Source organism: Quercus lobata, chromosome 10, assembly GCF_001633185.2.
Source record: "Quercus lobata isolate SW786 chromosome 10, ValleyOak3.0 Primary Assembly, whole genome shotgun sequence".
NCBI classification, from domain to species: Eukaryota; Viridiplantae; Streptophyta; class Magnoliopsida; order Fagales; family Fagaceae; genus Quercus; species Quercus lobata.
The window spans coordinates 44979402-44998062 of record NC_044913.1 but is presented as its reverse complement, the minus strand read 5'-3'; the positions used below and the strand labels follow the sequence as shown (position 1 = coordinate 44998062).

General features: G+C 35.4%; 1 pseudogene; it reads right to left on the bottom strand.

Moving 5' to 3' along the window:
- Positions 1-885: 885 nt before the first annotated feature.
- LOC115963650 lies at positions 886-10178 on the bottom strand (annotated as a pseudogene).
- Between the last annotated feature and the right edge of the window lie 8483 nt (positions 10179-18661).

Here is an 18661-nt window from a genome sequence, read left to right as displayed (position 1 = left end):
AGAAAAAGCAACCAAAGAAGCTTCAAATGGTTCACAAAATGAATGGCCAATCGGCTATTCTCTGGACAATTATATAAACATATAAGTTAGTCTTGAAACAGATTTTGTGATTTTTAGTTGCAAGTATTCTAAATGTGGTTAAGGCCATTATAAAACAACATGATTTGTAGCAAATACTTTTTTTCCTAGCTTTCAATGGAACTTGAATTTCATTTCAAGAGTCATCACAGTAGTAGTTTACATAGTTATGTTAAGGGTAAATTATTTTTTAATTTATGTTTTATTGAGATTTTATGGTTTTTTGGACATTTTGACGCAGAGTTCTTAAAGTTCATAATAATGAAAAATATGACAAAAAGTTGACCTTTTGTTATAACGTTATAACATTTAGTGTTTGGTGTGTGCTCAATATATTCTCTTTCTTAAAGGATGTGTCAATTCTTTATGTGATGATTTTCAAGCCATATAATCATATCTTTAGATTTTCAATATGAGAAAGATTATGTGACTTCTTACTAAATTCAGCTGTGGATTAATCGGACACTTTTATGGGAAGGTCTTTTGGGAGTATCTAAGGCACCAAGGAAAAGAAATAACACTCCAGGAGCTTGAAACCAACTTTCTGTTGCTCTTTGGGACCATGATTAAAAAATGAGACTACATACAATTCCTCTACAGAATGTGCAACCACAAGCTGTATACAATAATGAACATTATCAAAATAAAATTGCTGAACTTTCTCATGTATAGCATGGGTGAACATATATATATATATATATATCGATAACTAATCTATTGGGAAAGAATGCCAAAATGATAAATGTATCATCATTGCTAAAATATATATAGTGTATTCTTAAATTTGAAGAAAATACAAAAGAAACATGGAAAATATAAGTAACACTTTCAAATTCATTAAACACTAGCGAGGATACAGTTCAGTATTTGAAGCCTCATTTATCGATACTTGGACAAATATTCTTTTAGATTGATCTACTCTGCCACACTTGATTCAATATTGCTATGCATAAAAATTGCAGGTTCTAAAGGTATTGGTAGAGTGATAGAGAAGCTATTGAGCATAAGAACAACTGAGGCCATAGTTGGTCTATCAGCTACATTTTCTTGAACACACAATAATCCAATGTGAATACATCTCATTATTTCAGTTGTCGAACCTGCCTTCAATGTAGAATCAATAAGATTTGAAGTATTACCCTGTTTCCAATTTTTCCAGGCCTGCAAAATTTGTAAACAACAAACTCAATTTTTAAGTAAGTAATCCTTTATTTTGTGTTTTTTACATAACTTCTATCCTTTATGCTTGCGAGATTTTAACCTAAGTAGTTGATACAAAGCCAATCGGCTATATAAACTACCTAAATACTTTGTCAATATATAGATATTGTCGATATCATCCTAGTAGGTACAACTTACAAGGGATATGTACAGATGAACCCAAAAATAATCTCAACAGGAAGCATATTCTATATCATAAAATGAAGGATAGTGGTTTCAAACTTTAGCCTCTCTCTCCTTTTGATACTATTTCATCATTCCCATCCAAACACAGGGAGAGAGGGAGGTACTGGGAGAGAGAGAGAGAGAGAGAGAGAGAGAGAGATGTACCAACAGATAATACATTTTATTTTTTAAATGTATAATTGATTCACAAATCTAGTGGGATTTGAACCTACAACCTTACCTACTACTCCATACTTATGTGGTGTATGTATCATTAGCCCCAAAATAAATCATACTTACATAGCTTAGAAGGTTCTCAATGTTCTCTCCATTTTGGAAGCAACTATTCTTCTGTCCACTCATAATCTCTAAAACTAGCACACCAAAACTATAGACATCAGACTTCACTGAGAATTGTCCGTACAATGCATACTCTGGAGACATATATCCACTGCACATTCACAATTATTTTCAACAATACTTATTAGGACTTTCATGCTGTTTTTGGTACAAAGTAAACATCAAGTATACCAAACTAGGATACTTACTAGGTCCCCGCAATTTTACTTGTATTGCCTTCACTTTCATCAAGTGCAAACAATCTAGCCATACCAAAATCTGAAATTTTTGGATTCAATTCTGAATCCAATAGGATATTGCCAGCTTTAAGATCACGATGAATAATACGAAGCCGAGAATCTTCATGAAGGTAAAGAAGCCCTCGAGCAATGCCTTCTATAATTTTGTAGCGTCTTGCCCAATCCAAATGTGCACGCTTGATTGGATCTATATATTCAATTATATTGTATTGTAATAAAATGCGAGGGAGTACAAAAGACATGCAAACCAAAATAAAATTACAATGGATATAATTTGGAATAAAGGTAAATGTAAACTCATACCAAAAATGAAATTATCAAGGCTTGTATTAGGCACAAGCTCATAAATTAGAAGTCTTTCATTTCCATGCAAGCAAAATCCTAGAAGTCTAACTAAATTTCGGTGTTGAAGCTTTGCCACCAATAGAACTTCGTTCTTAAATTCCAGATCTCCTTGATCAGAATTTTTTGAAAGCCTTTTTAACAGCAACATCTTGTCCATTATAGAGCTTACCCTGAAAAATATGTTAGATTAAAATATATTTAACCCGTTGGCAAATATACTTTTTGGATTTAACATGTTGTGCATCGTGACTACAAACTTTTCCAAATAATAGTCATGAATTTTTATTATTATATATTTTTGGACTGTAGAGCTTGATTCCATTTAATTGAAGAGGAAAATTTTGAATCGTCTCTACTTGGTGAGATTGGTTCCATTTCAAACTTCATATTAAAATATTATAAATTTAATGGTGTATTTATATGGTGTATTTATGCACTTTAATGCTATTAGATCTAGGGAAAAAATTGTAACCTTTTAAAATAAATTTTCTTCGTTCCAAGTGAAATGTTGTGTCTAATTTTCTTTAAGGTTATTAATAATGTAGCAGTACCTTGTAAACAACACCAAATCCACCTCGTCCAAGCTTATTTGCATCAGAAAAGTCATCTGTTGCTATTTTAATGGTTTCAAAGTCGAACTGTAAGGATTCCGCACTTCTAATCTGCTCCACCGCTTGGCCTGAATAACACTTTATTAGTGCCCTATTTGGAGAGCAACATAATTTGAAATGCAACATCAATAACCTATCAAGCAATGTTACATTCACACAAGATTTCTCAATATTTTTCATAATAGTTGAATTGGCAAGTTTATACATATTTTTTATCTAGACCCATGATCAACATTAGTTTTACCTATTACTAACAATCTGTCACATTAATTGGGTGTGAAATATTTTGTCTAACCTCTCATAACCTAATTATTTATGAAAGTCTAGATGCCAAAATAGATTGGTATATGTAAGGTTAAATTTATTCAACCATGTATTGGTTTTATTCCGTACCAAATTTGCTTGTAATTTCATCAATTAGATACCTTGTATATAGGTGGGAATAATGTAAGGGACCTCTCATAACCTAATTATTTATGAAAGTCTAGATGCCAAAATAGATTGGTATATGTAAGGTTAAATTTATTCAACCATGTGTTGGTTTTATTCTGTACCAAATTTGCTTGTAATTTCATCAATTAGATACCTTGTATATAGGTGGGAATAATGTAAGGGTTGTGTGTGAGAGAGTGTGAAGAAATTCAATAGTGTGTGCAATTAGAGGTTTCTCGCGACTGGATTTGAGAGTGACTCACGACTGGCAACTCGCTAACATGTCACATGTGTGAAGCATGCAGGAAGCTGAAGGGTCATGACAACTGGAACACTACAGGACAAAAAATATAGTCTGGCCTGGTAGTTAACTCGCGACTCGTTCCAGTTGCGAGAGTGAGTTGCTAGAATGCCCTGTTTTGTAGAAAAATGACTTTTCACATTCCTCACGTACCCTACTATAAATACCCTTATATCCATGAAATGTAGAGGGCTTCCAGAGAGAATTTTGAGAGAGAAACCCTAGAGAAAATCAAGATTGACTCATTCACAATCTTAGACTTTTGATTCTCCAAATTTCTTTACTCTCACTCTCTCCATTAACATACCCTTGAGAGGTTTATTAGCCAAATCTTTATCTCACTATATCCATATTAGTGAGGAGATATTTTGGTACTTGGGAAGCAGTTTAGAGATGACCAATTCACTTGGTTGATGCAATGAGCTTATTGCGGGATCTGGAAAGTTAAAGAAGACACGGTTAGGCTTAACCTTGTTGAAGCAAGAAACTTGGAGGGCTTAAGTGCATTGGGTAAATTAGGCTTAGAGGGTTTATTGCTATTTGTGTATCCCAACTTTATTCTTTAGTGGATCATTTCACCGCTTGGAGGGCAGCGAAGAGGTTTTTCGCCGAGTTCTTCAGTTTCCTCTTTAATAACACGTGCCGGTATTATCTTTGTGTTTGCATCTCTCTAACCCTTATTCTCTACCTTTAATTATTGCTATGTTGTGATCAATTATGGTGTAGAGTTGTTTATTTGTTTGGGTTTTTGCTTGTACCTATTATCCCACACATCTATTGTTTAGGTATAAGTTGTGTTGGATAATTTTGAAATTGAGAGTCTAAACATTCATTAGTGTTTTACACACTATTTGAACTTTTAGTATATAATAATTTTCAAGTTATTTTAATGGTAGTCATTTCTTGACCAAACATATTGAATGTTAACCGGTGGAAGCTAAGTATCATTTTATAAGAAATAAGAAATATTCTCCAAATTATGTAGTGGTTTAACATTAAGGCTAATTATTGTTCTTACACACAGCTTTTGAAATTATGTTATTTTGAAAACATGATTTTAGTTATAATTATGAAATTGAAAAAAAAAAAAACACAATTTTAATTGAAATCGTATTTTCAACTTATTTGTGCAAACACACTGTGTGGTAATCATTAATCTTAATTGTGGGGGCCAATTAATCAATAATTATTAAAACCGTGTTAATTGGGCCTATGGCCCATCCGAGGACGTAAAACTGTCCGAGAAGGCTCATATCAGGATATAAGGGTAACCAAATGAAAAGAAGAGTAGATATCACGTGAGGTGAGTTCAGTATTCGTCCGAGGACAAAATCCTTCTCGACAATATGTGTACGAGGACGACCTGAACGCCATATTGTTACAAACACACTTCAGAACTACATTACCACTAAAGGTGGGACATGGGACCAAGGGTAAGAAAGAAAAGGTAAACAAATATCTTTAACAATAGCTGCCTCCGCATTAATTGCCTCTCAACCAACTCTCTGGCTGCATTAATGTGGAGATGATGCTTGAATAGTGATGAAGCAGCCTTACAGCTGTTGGTTGGAGGTTCCAGAAGGTGTTGGATGGGACAGAAAGGGATCCCCCGAACCCAATCTATACGTGTGCAGTGAAGATGACACTAAGAGGGCAGTATATAACATGGAAGAATGCATTGAGAAAGAGGGATTAGAACTTCTAAACGAGTAGTACTTAGAAGAAAACCTTATGAAATAAAGAACTTAATTTGTTTTAAGGAGAAATTGATCGTTATATTGGTGTTAATCCATCTATAAACGTTAAGTTTAATCGTTTTTCTTTTGGAGTTAATCTAGTTCTTTGACATCCACGTTCTACAAATTTATTGTTTGGGTCTTTAACGTTTGAACTCAATACGAATTTGGGATCGTTACAAATTGAGTCCTTACATTAATAAATTAATAATTTCCAAGAAAAGTCTTTTAATAAACTAAAAAACAAATAACAACAATAGAGTGTTTTTTTTTTTTTTTTGGATGAGAACAATAGAGTGGTGTTTAGAATGCTATAAATTTTTATATATAAGTTTTACAAGGTGACATATCATTAATTACCAAATAAATAATTTAACATTTATTTATGGAATGGATGCCCTAAGTGCATCCTAGGGCATTCGTTAAGCTATAGGAATTGACTAACATATCCCTGCTTTTTATGGTGAATATAGGAAACAACAACAAATTTGGGTGAATGTCAGGAAAGTATAAAAAAGGAAAATACTCCGGTGAAGACTAAAATACCTTTAAACTATTTTTTTTTTCCATCCTCCTTTTTGCCTTTTTCACCCTTTTTACATTTTAAAACTTTTCTCTCATTTCCTTTCAAGGAGATAGGCCAAGCTCCAACTCCAGGAGCACTGTTTTTAAAATATTTTTTTATTAAAAAAATATAATCAAAATTTTGCTTCTTATACTTTGGTCCCAAAAATTATGAGCTCTCCTTACGGAAATAAAAATTGAATCTCCTAAATTAAAATATTTATGAGATTATAACTTTCAAAGATAAAATAACATTATCTCACAAATGATAATCTATATATATATATAAAACCGAAATTTCTAAAACTTTCACAATTTTCCACGTCAGCACAATATTTAAATAAAATTATTTTTTTTAGTTCAAACTTAGCCAGGAGTGAAACTCTATCTCTCTAATAAATTCAATTTAAATTCAAACTCATCATTATCATTTTTTTTAAAAATAAAATTATTTTTGTTTAATCAAAACTTAACAAGGAGTGAAACTCTATCTCTCTAACAAGTCCAACTTAAACTTAAACTCAAACGTTGATAATCTATATAAAGACAAAAATTATGATAAGACTCAAAAAAAGAAAAAGAAAAAAAAAAGGACTAACATTGAAAAAAAAAAGAGACTCACGTTGATAATCGTGGGTTTGGTTTTTGGGTTGAAATTTTTACTAATTGTTTTTTTATATTGTATATGGCAAATAAAACATTTCTATTTTTTTGGAGAAAAATCAAACATGCAACATATGTCTTCCCGCCTAGGGAACGATAAATTTTTATTTGGTATATATATAAATTTGTTGAATTTGGTTTGGAGATTCTATAAATTTTGAAGTTTCAAGTCTTGGGGTTTTTGGTATTTGTATCTCAGTAGATTGATCTTAATTCTTCACTTTAAATGCTTTTTATTTAGGTTTATGTGATTTTTTTGTTTTCTTATTAAAAGCTATATTTTTGGTTGATTAATTATTTGTTTTGATTAATTTCAATTAATTATTTGCTTGGATTCAACATAAAAGATAATGGAATTAGATATAATAATATTGATATTGTTCCATGTTTTGAATTGTCTATATTATTATTACTACGAGAAAGTCATATTGCTATTCAAATTTGAAACTTGGTGTGTTTTCCTCATATTATGGTCTTTATTTATATATTTGCAGTTTATATTAGTTTTGTGTGTGTGTGTGTGTGTGTGTGTAACTATTGCGAGTTTTGCTTTATTAATTTAAGAATTGTAAATTATTTTTAGATTCCGGTAACTATGCACTTGCAACTCAATAACGTTCAATGTTAAAGAACACTTCTAAATTATGGAAAAACATAGAAGTTAAATATTTCTTCATTTTTTTTTTTAACACTAACTAGAAAATTGTCTATTTACTCATTGTTGGATTTTTTTTTTTCCAGATTCAATAGTTTTTCCATGCATCACACAGGTTAGCGACTAGTAAATATATAAGCTTGTTACAAAGACCCCGTAGACTTTTTTTTTTCTTTTTAAGTGGGCAAAGCTAACATATTGATTTTAAAATTTACACACACACACATATATATTAATATATATATATATATATATATATTACACTTTATTATTACATGTTACATTATCTAATAACTTTTTATTAATTTAATAATATGAAAATCCCACCAATAACATGTTATTTGTGAACCTAGCACTCATGCCAAATTTTATGCTAATAAAATGTTATTAACTATTCGATTCATAAATCCATCTTTTAGGCACAATTTTAAAATACAACAAAAAAATATTTTAACCATTTATAAATAAGATAGTTTATTGATTTCCGATCATTTTGAAATTTTGTAAACATAAAGGATATAAAAAGCCAAGATCAAGTTACACTTAGTGTAAGTTTTAACAATATTATACCACCAAATTTTTTTAATGGATGTAAATTTTGAAAAATTTATTGTTTAATTATATTTTTTTTTCTTATAACTTTCTTGCTTGAGAAATTTTAAGACGAATAGAGATCTACAACTATCTCATCCATAAATTGGTTAAATTTTAAATTATGTATAAAAAATTAGTCTGTGAATAGAAGAATACATAACATCCAATTAACACAAAATTTAACATATATATTAAAAACACAAAAAATATGCAATCCAATGGTGAAAAATTCAAAATATTACCTCAATAACATAACTTAAAAACTTTTTATCGAGTTATATTTTGAAAATCTCACCGTAGAATTGCATGTTAAGAAAATAGATGGAGTTTTTTTTTTTTTTTTTTTTTGAGAGAGAGAGAGAGAGAGGAAAATAGATGGAGTTAATTAGGCAAGATGATAAAAAAAAAAAAAATTTAACATTGACTGCGTATAGCGTTCTAGTTCATTATTTTAATTTTTTTTCCTCTCACTTCTTGCTTGCATCAAATTCTCTCTCTCTATTTATGAAGATAATAATAAATAAAGAATGAAAAATGAGTATTTAAATAAAATAAAGTGTAGAATAAATAATTTAATAGGTGTGTTTTTAAAAATTAATGGTGTAAAATAGAAAAAACTAAAGTCTTATGCTAAAGTCAGTTTATAAGTTTTTATAATAAAATTTTGCAATAGTTTCATACTTTCATAACAATAAACCAATTAATTAACTTACTTTCGGGTTTCTCCCTTGGCTTCCGAGTTCTTAGGTAGATGCAGGAGATTATTATTAGTACCGCTACTACCACAAAAGCAATAATGGACCCAACTATGATTACCGTTTGTGTTGAAGACAGAAGCATTACAAACGACAGAAGCAGCAACACTGAAAACGACAGAAGAAAAACAAGGCTGAAGAACAGAACGACAGAAGCAAGAGGAGACTTGAAACGGAACGTTTTGATTAATGAAGTCACACAGGACACACGTGCGAAAGGAACACAGAGCTTAGTTAGAGAGGAAGCCAGCTGTTAAATTGTAATTAGTTGATTAGTTGAAAAACGGTTAATTAGTTAGCACAGCACCTGGAGTAATGCTCTGTTTTTGAGTTGTATATAAATAGCTCAGTTAGTAATTATATTTTGATCAATTCATTTGTATCATTCATTTCAGCTAATAAGAATTTCAGTTTCTCTCTACTCTCTGTTATTTTACAGTTTGAGATTTGTTACCATCATTTCCTGCAAAAATCATAAAAATTAATGTTCACACAAAAATTTTCAAGTGCTATATAATATTCTAGTTAGTTTCCAAACTTGAGAAATTATTCAGGAAAAGTACCTTTTGCAGCAGAGGTATTGGTCGATGGTGGTGCAATATCAGCTACGGGGCCAGAGGTATTGGTCGATGGTGGTGCAATATCAGCTACGGGGCCAAAGAAGGTGTACTCCTCATACCGAAAATTACAGCTGGGTGTAAAAATTACCGCACCTATCTTGCCATCACAACAAGAAGGAATCTTTCCAAATGCCGAAAGCAAGCAATCACTGCAATCTGTTTGAGACAAATCAGGTGTGCATTGCACAAGTGCATATTGTGGTTTGAAGTTTATTCCCGTAGATTTTGCTTCTGCGAACTTTCGAAGAGAACCACCTGCTGCAGCTTGATTTCTTAGGCCATCCAACAGGGTCCTGAGGTCCTGATTATAAGTATCCAAATTGCCAGATTGCTCATGTCTATTTTGTTGATAGAAAAAAGGATCATCTTCCATGATCCCAAATATGTTGCGGAAGGAGTACCGTAATACGCAATACTCATCCTGTCTCATTGCTTCCTTCTGATTGGGGCACTGCAGTGTGAGAAGATTTGTAGTGTTATAGAGGCAACTACGGCACTCATCTGGCTTAACATCTCCTCGGCAAAGTCCAATTGCATATACTTTGTCAGGGTCTCGGCCATAAGAAGAGTTGTAGAACCCATAGTCAATTTCAGTGTTGGAAGTGAGGGTGGAGAGGAGATGATTGAGGTTTGCTTTGTAGGTACTATTACTGGTGTAGTTACCCTTACTGTCTAAACACACAAAACTATATTTGAAGTCTGGCTTATCAGCAATAATGGCTTGAGCAAACAACAGGCAAATGGCTGACAGGAAGATAAGTCTTGAACAAACTTTTGCCATGTTTTCCATAAAATTACCGCAACATTTCAGGTGAAGAAAGTTATCATATTGATAAAGGCATTTTGTAGGGTGCACATACCCTCTATGGTCCAGCCCACGCTTGATAAAAAACACCTCACTAATGCGTAATTGGAAAAGACTCAAAAGCCAGCATCACTTTCCTGGAGACTGACTTTTTAGGCGGGTGGAACATGCTGAAGAGACAGCATCACTCAAAAGACTCAAAAGCCAGCATCACTCAAAAGCAGAATGGCCTTGCTTTTTTTCAGCGAATTTTCTTTTTCACGTTCAGCGTGGCCCCCGCGCTTGCCTTTTATTTGGTATCCCTTTATTTTATTAAAATTAAAAATTTATTTTTAAAAGTTTTATAAATAAAGGTAGGATTTTACTAAAGATACAATAGTAAACCAATTTTGAAAAAAATTTATCAAAAATTAAAAAAGTTTTGATAATTTTTTCAATTTTTAATAAAAATTTTTCAATAATAAATTTGTTAATGTGTGTCCTAAGGACACATATTAACCGGATCCTAGTTTTCGTTGTTTAAACAACACAACACATATTTCCATAATATTTTTTCACTTACATGAATTTCCAAAAAACTTAAACAATATTACTAAAATAATATTATCAAAAGCGCCCTTAATGTCAAGTGTATTAAGAGAGATAGTTGGCTTGAAGACCTTAGAGACAAGCTCAAATGAGCAATTTTGTCAAGTGTGGGCTAGAATCCACGAGTGCCACACACCAAAATGAGCAAAGACTTTGAAGCTAGCATTGCAAGTCCATAATCTTGAAACTCGAATGTGGGTATTTGAAACATTCTTTCAGAAATTCTTTTTGCCATACTAATGAAAACTAGCCAAATTCGATGCAAATATACTCCCTATTTGGTTTGTGGGAGAAATCTTCATATTCCACTTTTAGTGTTTTTTTGAAAAAAAAATGTAACAATTTTAATTGATGGAGTATAAAATAACCAAAATGAGACAATTTTATTTGAAAAATGATATTTTCACGACAATTTTATAATACTTTTATAATTAATCCTAAGTGGTAGGTTTGTTACAAGTTTTTATTGGTGAACAAAAAAGTAATTTTAATAATAGGTTCAAATTAAAATCAATAACAATTTACCACTTATAATTTGTTGTGAAAATATTATAGACATTTCATTTTCCATTTTATTTAGATTGTAAGAGCATTAGCATTGGAGAATGCTAATACCAAATCTAAGGACAATTTGGCATTTTAAGCCTTAAAATGCTTTGCATCAGAGAATGGTAAACCCAACTATTGCAAATTTTTTTGCAATAGTGCTACAGTACAATTCTAACTTTAGAATTGTATTGTAGCAGTATTCTAAAAAAAAAATATATATATATATATATATATATTTTTTTTTTTTATTCACTTTTCCCCCTGAAATTTCTCTCTCCTTTATCTCATTATTTCAGTTCTCTTCTCTTTCTTTCTTTTCTGTTTCTCCATCTGCTCTTTCCTCTCTTCAAGCCCAAACACCATTCTCCATCTGCTTTTATCACAGTGGCTCATTTTTTCTGGTGGGTTACGATCCGGCGGTTCTGTGGTTGCTTTTTTTTTTTTTTTTTGGGCGTGGGTGATGACGTGGGTCATTGTGGTGGTTGTGGTTTTTTTTTTTTTTTTTTTTTTTTTTTTTTTTGTGACCGATGCTTAAAGGGGTTGTGGGTCATGGCTGGGTCTGGTGTTTGGGTCGTGGTTGGGTTGTGGCTGAAGTGGGTTGTTGGTTGTTGGAGATCGCCAGTGTTTGGGTTCGGCGAGGTTGGGTCCGGTGTTTCACACGGCTTCTCTCTCATCTCTCATCGTGGATCGACGAGCTGGGTTTGGGTCGGAGGGCTAGGATCGGTTGATGGTGGGTTTGAAACAGTGGATCTATTGATCGGTGGGTGGATCGGTTGGGTTGATCATCGGTAGCTCCGATGGTGGCTCCAGTGATGATTTTTTTTTGAATGGGTTTGCTCCGGTGGGTTTCAAATCGGCGGCATGGGTTTTTGATTGATGGCTTGGGTTTGCTGATCGATGGCTTGGGTGGTGGGTGTGGTGGCCGTTGTTGGCTCCAACTGGTCTGATGGTTTGTGTGTGTGCGGCTTTGTTGATGGTTTGATGGTTTGTGTTTGTGTGTGTGTGTGTGTGTGGCTCTGTGTGTGTGGTGATGGGTATTGATAGGTTGATCGGTGTATCATGGGTCTGCGTGTGTGGCTCTGTGTGTTGAATCGGTGCTATAGGTTGAGGGAGACTGAGGAAAAAAAAATGTTGTTGGAAAGCCCAAGAAAATCGATTCATGCCAAAGTCTGAAAAAAAAATGAAGGTTGGAAATAAATAATAAAGAAAGATTAAAAAATAATATTTTAATAAAAATAGAGTTTTGGGATGTTGAAGGTATTGTAAAATGGTATAGTATAAGTAATGAAGTGACTTTTTGAGATGGTAAAATAGAATAGGATAGAATTCTCTAACGCTGATGCTCTAAGGGCATAAGTGCGCATTTGGTTTGGCTTTTTGAGCTTGAGCCTAAAATGTGGATAGTGAACCTAAATATAAAAACGTGTTTGTAGTAAAAAATTTTAGGCGAAAATGCACTTTTGGTCGCTACATTTTGGGTCATTTCTCAATTTGGTCCCTAAATTGATTTTGCTCCTAGGTCAGTCCTTGATTTTTTTAAATCATTTTTAAATTGGTCCCTACTGTTATCCAAGTAACGAAACCCTATTACGTGGCAGACAAAGTGCCCTAGTTGCTGACATGGTGTTGATGTGGCACTAACATGGCATTAAAATATTATTAAAAGAAATTATTTGGCATTTTTCAATGCCAGGTCAGCATTTTAAATTTTTACTTTCATATTATTATTATTATTATTGTAGGTGGCCAATTTGTTACGATCCCAAGACAGTATTGGACTCGTACGAAAAGAGGCCCTCACAAAATCATTTGTAGAGAGTGGGCTTCAAAGGTATGGCCTTGGGCATAGATGATCTGCTTAGTAGTAGTTCCTACGGGAAATACTACATGGGTGGGTTTGGTTTCCCTAGCTAAACCCCTTTTCTTTTTTAGCCAGAGTTCTCCTCCTAAGAGCTTTATTTTCTTCTCCTTTTATACTGGTGTTCCATCCCCCTTTTTTGTGTCCACGTGTTGATTTTACTTTTGGGGTGTAGGCCTGTCCAGTTGACCCATACCTAGAGTGGTTGGGAGTTGCTGGAACGGCGCATGGGCATGGGCATGGGCCTGTCAGACACCGAATTCCGTATTACTGTGTTGACTGCTTTTTCCCTGGCCCTGCCCGCTACACTCAGTTTGCTCCTTTCTTTGGGCATTTAATGAAGTGCCGAGGAGGAGGTCGTCCTCGGCAATGGCTCTCCTCGGCTTGGGCTGCGGACCTTAAGATAAACTGGGCCTGGGCCGGGGCTACACTTTTTTTGGCCCTACAATAGCCCCTCAAAAGCCTGCTGCCCGACTTTTAGTTGGGGAGGAGGGTTTTGATAATGTTGGGCCTACATCATAGTCTGCTCTGATTCTGCACTCCATTAATATTTGCATTTTTCCATTTACACGGGGGGACGTGTCAAATTAAGAGGCATTCCTTCACCTACTCACGCGGGGTCCTTTGACACCCCTACGCTCGAGGTGCTCCTTCACGAGGATCTTCAGATCCCACGGTCACGAATGGCGTTGGAACTTGAGCCCACTATTCCTTGTCTGTAGCATTCTTTGGAACTCTGCGTAAATTAAATATCTCCTCCTGTCCCTTTAAATAAGTAGGACAGTAGGTCACTCCTCTTACATACAAACCCATCAATCTTCTTCACAACCGTAACCCTTCAGCCATAATCACAGTCTCCATACTTAGCGCTCCCCACCCTTGGTGCAATATGCTTAAGGCACGTGTAGGGGTGAAGAAACTACACCTTCCGCAGAGGCGCCGGATCCCTCCGAGGCTCAAGGTGATGTGGTCTGGACAAGGTAGACACAGACTCAAGGTGATCTTCCATTTTGGTAAGATGGGGATGATATCTCCCCCTCTTTTAGCCAAAATTCGAAGCAGGTACTGGCCGCGTCAGATTCTTGACGCGTTAGAAGTAAGGTTTTCCGCCATCAGCGCCGTCTGCTTTATCGCAGACGTGGTTATACGGAGGCTCCTCCACCTCCAGCTCTCTGCACCGTTTCTTCAAATGGTGTTAGCCTGAGGTCAGGTTCCCTGCACCTTTTCTTCAACGGTGCAGGCCCTAAGTTGGATTCTTTGGCTGCCTGAGTTATGGGCATGTAAAAGTGTCGATGAATAGTTTCCTTAGACAACATCTTGGAATAGCAGCCAACCCCTCCTCTGTGCTTCTTCCTCGGCTTTCTCTTTATTCTCTTGTATCTTTTCTTTTCGCTTACGTAGTTAGCTTTAGTATAAGCTTATTCCAGTTTTTCATTGTACACTGTACTGTTCCTTTGTCTTAATAAAAGATGAGTTTATTTCTTTCTAAATATTTTTCCTTTCGGCAACAGTTACTTTGTGAATGAATATTAAATATACGCTTGCCTTTGATGATACTTGGAGTAGAAAAATGCCTTAAAACAAACTCCTACTAGCTTAAACTTACGGATATTATCAAGTATAACAATGGTAATTCTCAATAAATTAAACTCTTGGAACTAACCGGGATAACGGCTGAGCGCTGTGCGATGCATGCTAGACCAATGTCCGAGAACGATAAACTCTAAATAATTCATCCGAGAGGGTAGCCGAGCAGTGAGGGACCTCAATTGTGTTTTTGGTAGCATATTGCTCTATATTGCATCAATCCCTTTGGTACTGAGGGTCCGAGGGTAGATTGGGGAATCCATTCAGTGTAAGGATTAACCCAACTGTTAATGGGGAATTCTCCTCAGATAGATTCTAAGGCCCATGTAACGTAGCTTTTCTTTTAAGTAGTTGGTTTCCCCATAGGCTTGAGTCCAAGGACCATGCAAGGCCTTGGTTCTGTCCAAAACTTGTACTTTTGCGTCTAAGTAGTTGGTTTCCCCAGAGGCTTGGGTCCGAGGACCATGCAAGGCCCTGGTTCTGTCCAAAACTTGTATTTTTGCGTCTAAGTAGTTGGTTTCCCCAGAGGCTTGGGTTCGAGGACCATACAAGGCCTTGGTTCTGTCCAAAACTTGTACTTTTGCGTCTAAGTAGTTGGTTTCCCCAGAGGCTTGGGTTCGAGGACCATACAAGACCTTGGTTCTGTCCAAAACTTGTACTTTTGCATCTAAGTAGTTGGTTTCCCCAGAGGCTTGGGTCCGAGGACCCTACAAGGCCTTGGTTCTGTCAAAAACTTGTACTTTTGCGTCTAAGTAGTTGGTTTCCACAGAGGCTTGGGTTCGGGGACCATACAAGACCTTGGTTCTGTCCAAAACTTGTACTTTTGCGTCTAAGTAGTTGGTTTCCCCAGAGGCTTGGGTTCGAGGACCATACAAGGCCTTGGTTCTGTCCAAAACTTGTACTTTTGCGTCTAAGTAGTTGGTTTCCCCAGAGGCTTGGGTTCGAGGACCATACAAGGCCTTGGTTCTGTCCAAAACTTGTACTTTTGCGTCTAAGTAGTTGGTTTCCCCAGAGGCTTGGGTCGGAGGACCATACAAGGCCTTGGTTCTGTCCAAAACTTGTACTTTTGCGTCTAAGTAGTTGGTTTCCCCAGAGGTTTGGATCCGAGGACCATACAAGGCCTTGGTTCTGTCCAAAACTTGTACTTTTGCTTCTAAGTAGTTGGTTTCCCCAGAGGCTTGGGTCCGAGAACCATACAAGGCCTTGGTTCTGTCCAAAACTTGTACTTTTGCGTCTAAGTAGTTGGTTTCCCCAGAGGCTTGGGTCCGAGGACCATACAAGGCCTTGGTTCTGTCCAAAACTTGTACTTTTGCTTTTCTCATCTATGGGGCCTTGGCTTTAAGGGAATGAAATCTTCGGCCGAGCCTCTTGAACCATCTACATGGCTGGCGCTATAAGTGTAGCCCCTAGTCAAGAGTCATAGTCCCTATCGAAGCTTTACGCTAGAGCACTGTAAGTGGCTGGTAGAAACGATACAGGTACTGTCTCATACCGTCATCTATGCCAAGACACAAACCTCCCCACAGACGGCGCCAATTGTAGGAGGCCAATTTGTTACGATCTCAAGACAGTATTGGGCTCGTACGAAAAGAGGCCCTCACAATATCATTTGTAGAGAATGGACTTCAAAGGTATGGCCTTGGGCATAGATGATCTGCTTAGTAGTAGTTCCTACGGGAAATACTGCATGGGCGGGTTTGGTTTCCCTAGCTAAACCCCTTTTCTTTTTTGGCCAGAGTTCTCCTCCTAAGAGCTTTATTTTCTTCTCCTTTTATACTGGTGTTCCATTCCCCTTTTTTGTGTCCACGTGTTGATTTTACTTTTGGGGTGCAGGCCTGTCTAGTCGACCCATACCTAGAGTGGTTGGGAGTTGCTGGAAAGGCGCATGGGCATGGGCATGGGCCTGTCAGACGCCGAATTCCGTATTACTGTGTTGGCTGCTTTTTCCCTGGCCCTGCCCGCTACATTCAGTTTGCTCCTTTCTTTGGGCATTTAATGAAGTGCCGAGGAGGAGGTCGTCCTCGGCAATGGCTCTCCTCGGCTTGGGCTGCGGACCTTAAGATAAACTGGGCCTGGGCCGGGGCTACACTTTCTTTGGCCCCACAATTATTATTATTATTATTATTATTATTTTTGGCCTTAAATCTATTAAAATTATTATTATTATTTTTACTTTCATTATTTTTTTCCGTAAGAACATACCATCCTGTTCTTCATGTTCTTCCTAAATTCAAGAAATAAACCCGGCAACCAATCCAATCTCTGGCAAACCCAAATCCAAATCCGGCAACCAAATCTAATCTCTATCAAATCCAGAAAAACAAGAAATAAAACCCAAAATCAAGAACAAACCCAAAACAAGAGCAAACCCAAAACAAATGCAAACCCAGAATAATGCAGGTGAACCCAGAACTGTTCTTCATGTTCTACAGAAAAGAAGATGAAAACTTGCCCAGAAAATTAAAATAATCAATATTTTCTTTTCTTTTATTGATTTTCTTAGCAAATAATCAAACCCATGAACCCATGAATCAAAAGTCGAGAGATTGCATGAACCCATGAACCCATGAATCAAACCCATGAAAAATCAAACCCATGAATCGAACCCATGAACCCATGAATCAAACCCATGAAAAATCAAACCCATGAATCAAAACCCATGAATCTAAAGAGAGAGGAAGAGGGATTCGGGTTTAGAGAGTGAAAAAAAGTCGGAGATTGACAAAGAAAGAAGGAAAAGAACGATACAAACACAAACAACGCAAACAAGCAAAAGTCGGAGATAGCATGTCGTGCCCATGTTGCTGATCTCCTCTGCCTCTTCTTCTTCTTTTTTCTTAGGCCGATCTCATCTTCTAATTCTTTTGGGCTGATCTTCTTCCCTCTTCTTTTTCTCAGTCGTGGTTTGGGATATTTTTCAACCAACCCAATTTGAGAGCAAATCGTCTCAAATCGAGAAAGATAGAGACTAAGAGAGACAAATGCCACACAAACACAAACTAATTTGGGTTTTTTAGCATGATAAATACGCATCTCTGGCTGATGTTGTTTGGGATATTTATTAATTTATTTTTGTTTTGATTTTACTTTTTTGGTTTATCTTAAAAGAAAGAAGAAAATGAAATAGATACAAATGCAAACACAAATACAAACACAAAAACGCCAACATAGAGCGTGAATAGTGTTAATTGCTCTAAAAAAATTTTCCTCGATCTTTAAAACTGAAAAGTTTTTTTTTTTTTTGAATTTTTTTTTCAGTTTAAATTGAAATTTTTTTTGGAAATTAAAAAAAAATTGAAATGCTGACTTGGCTTTGAAAAATGGCAAATAATTTCTTTTAATAATATTTTAATGTCATGTCAGTGCCACGTCAGCACCATGTCAGCAACCAGGGCACTCCGTCTGCCACGTAATAGGGTTCCGTTACTTGGATGACAGTAGGGAGTAGTTTAAAAATGATTTAAAAAAAAATCAGAGATTGATCTAAGAGCAAAATCAATTTAGAAATCAAATTAAAAAATAACCTAAAATATAGGTACCAAAAAGTGCATCTTCGCCAAATTTTTATGGGAGCATTATCGAATCCGAACCGTGTTTTCCCACGCTTAGAACAAGCTGAAGAGACAGCATTACCCAAAAGCCTCAAAAGACTCAAAAGCCAGCATCACTCCAAAGCAGAATGGCCTCGCTCTTTTTAGCCAATTTTCTTCTTCATGCCAGCGTGTCCCACACGCCTGGCTTTTGTCGAAGATTCGTTTATTTTATTGAAATTTAAAAAAAAAATTTGTTAAAAATACTATAAATAAAAATAAAAATTAATTAAAATAATACATACTTATAAACAGTATAAAAAATATAATAAAATTATAAATTATAAAATAAGATAAATAATAAAATAAATGTGCCATTTTAGCATATACTTTTCTTGCGTAAAG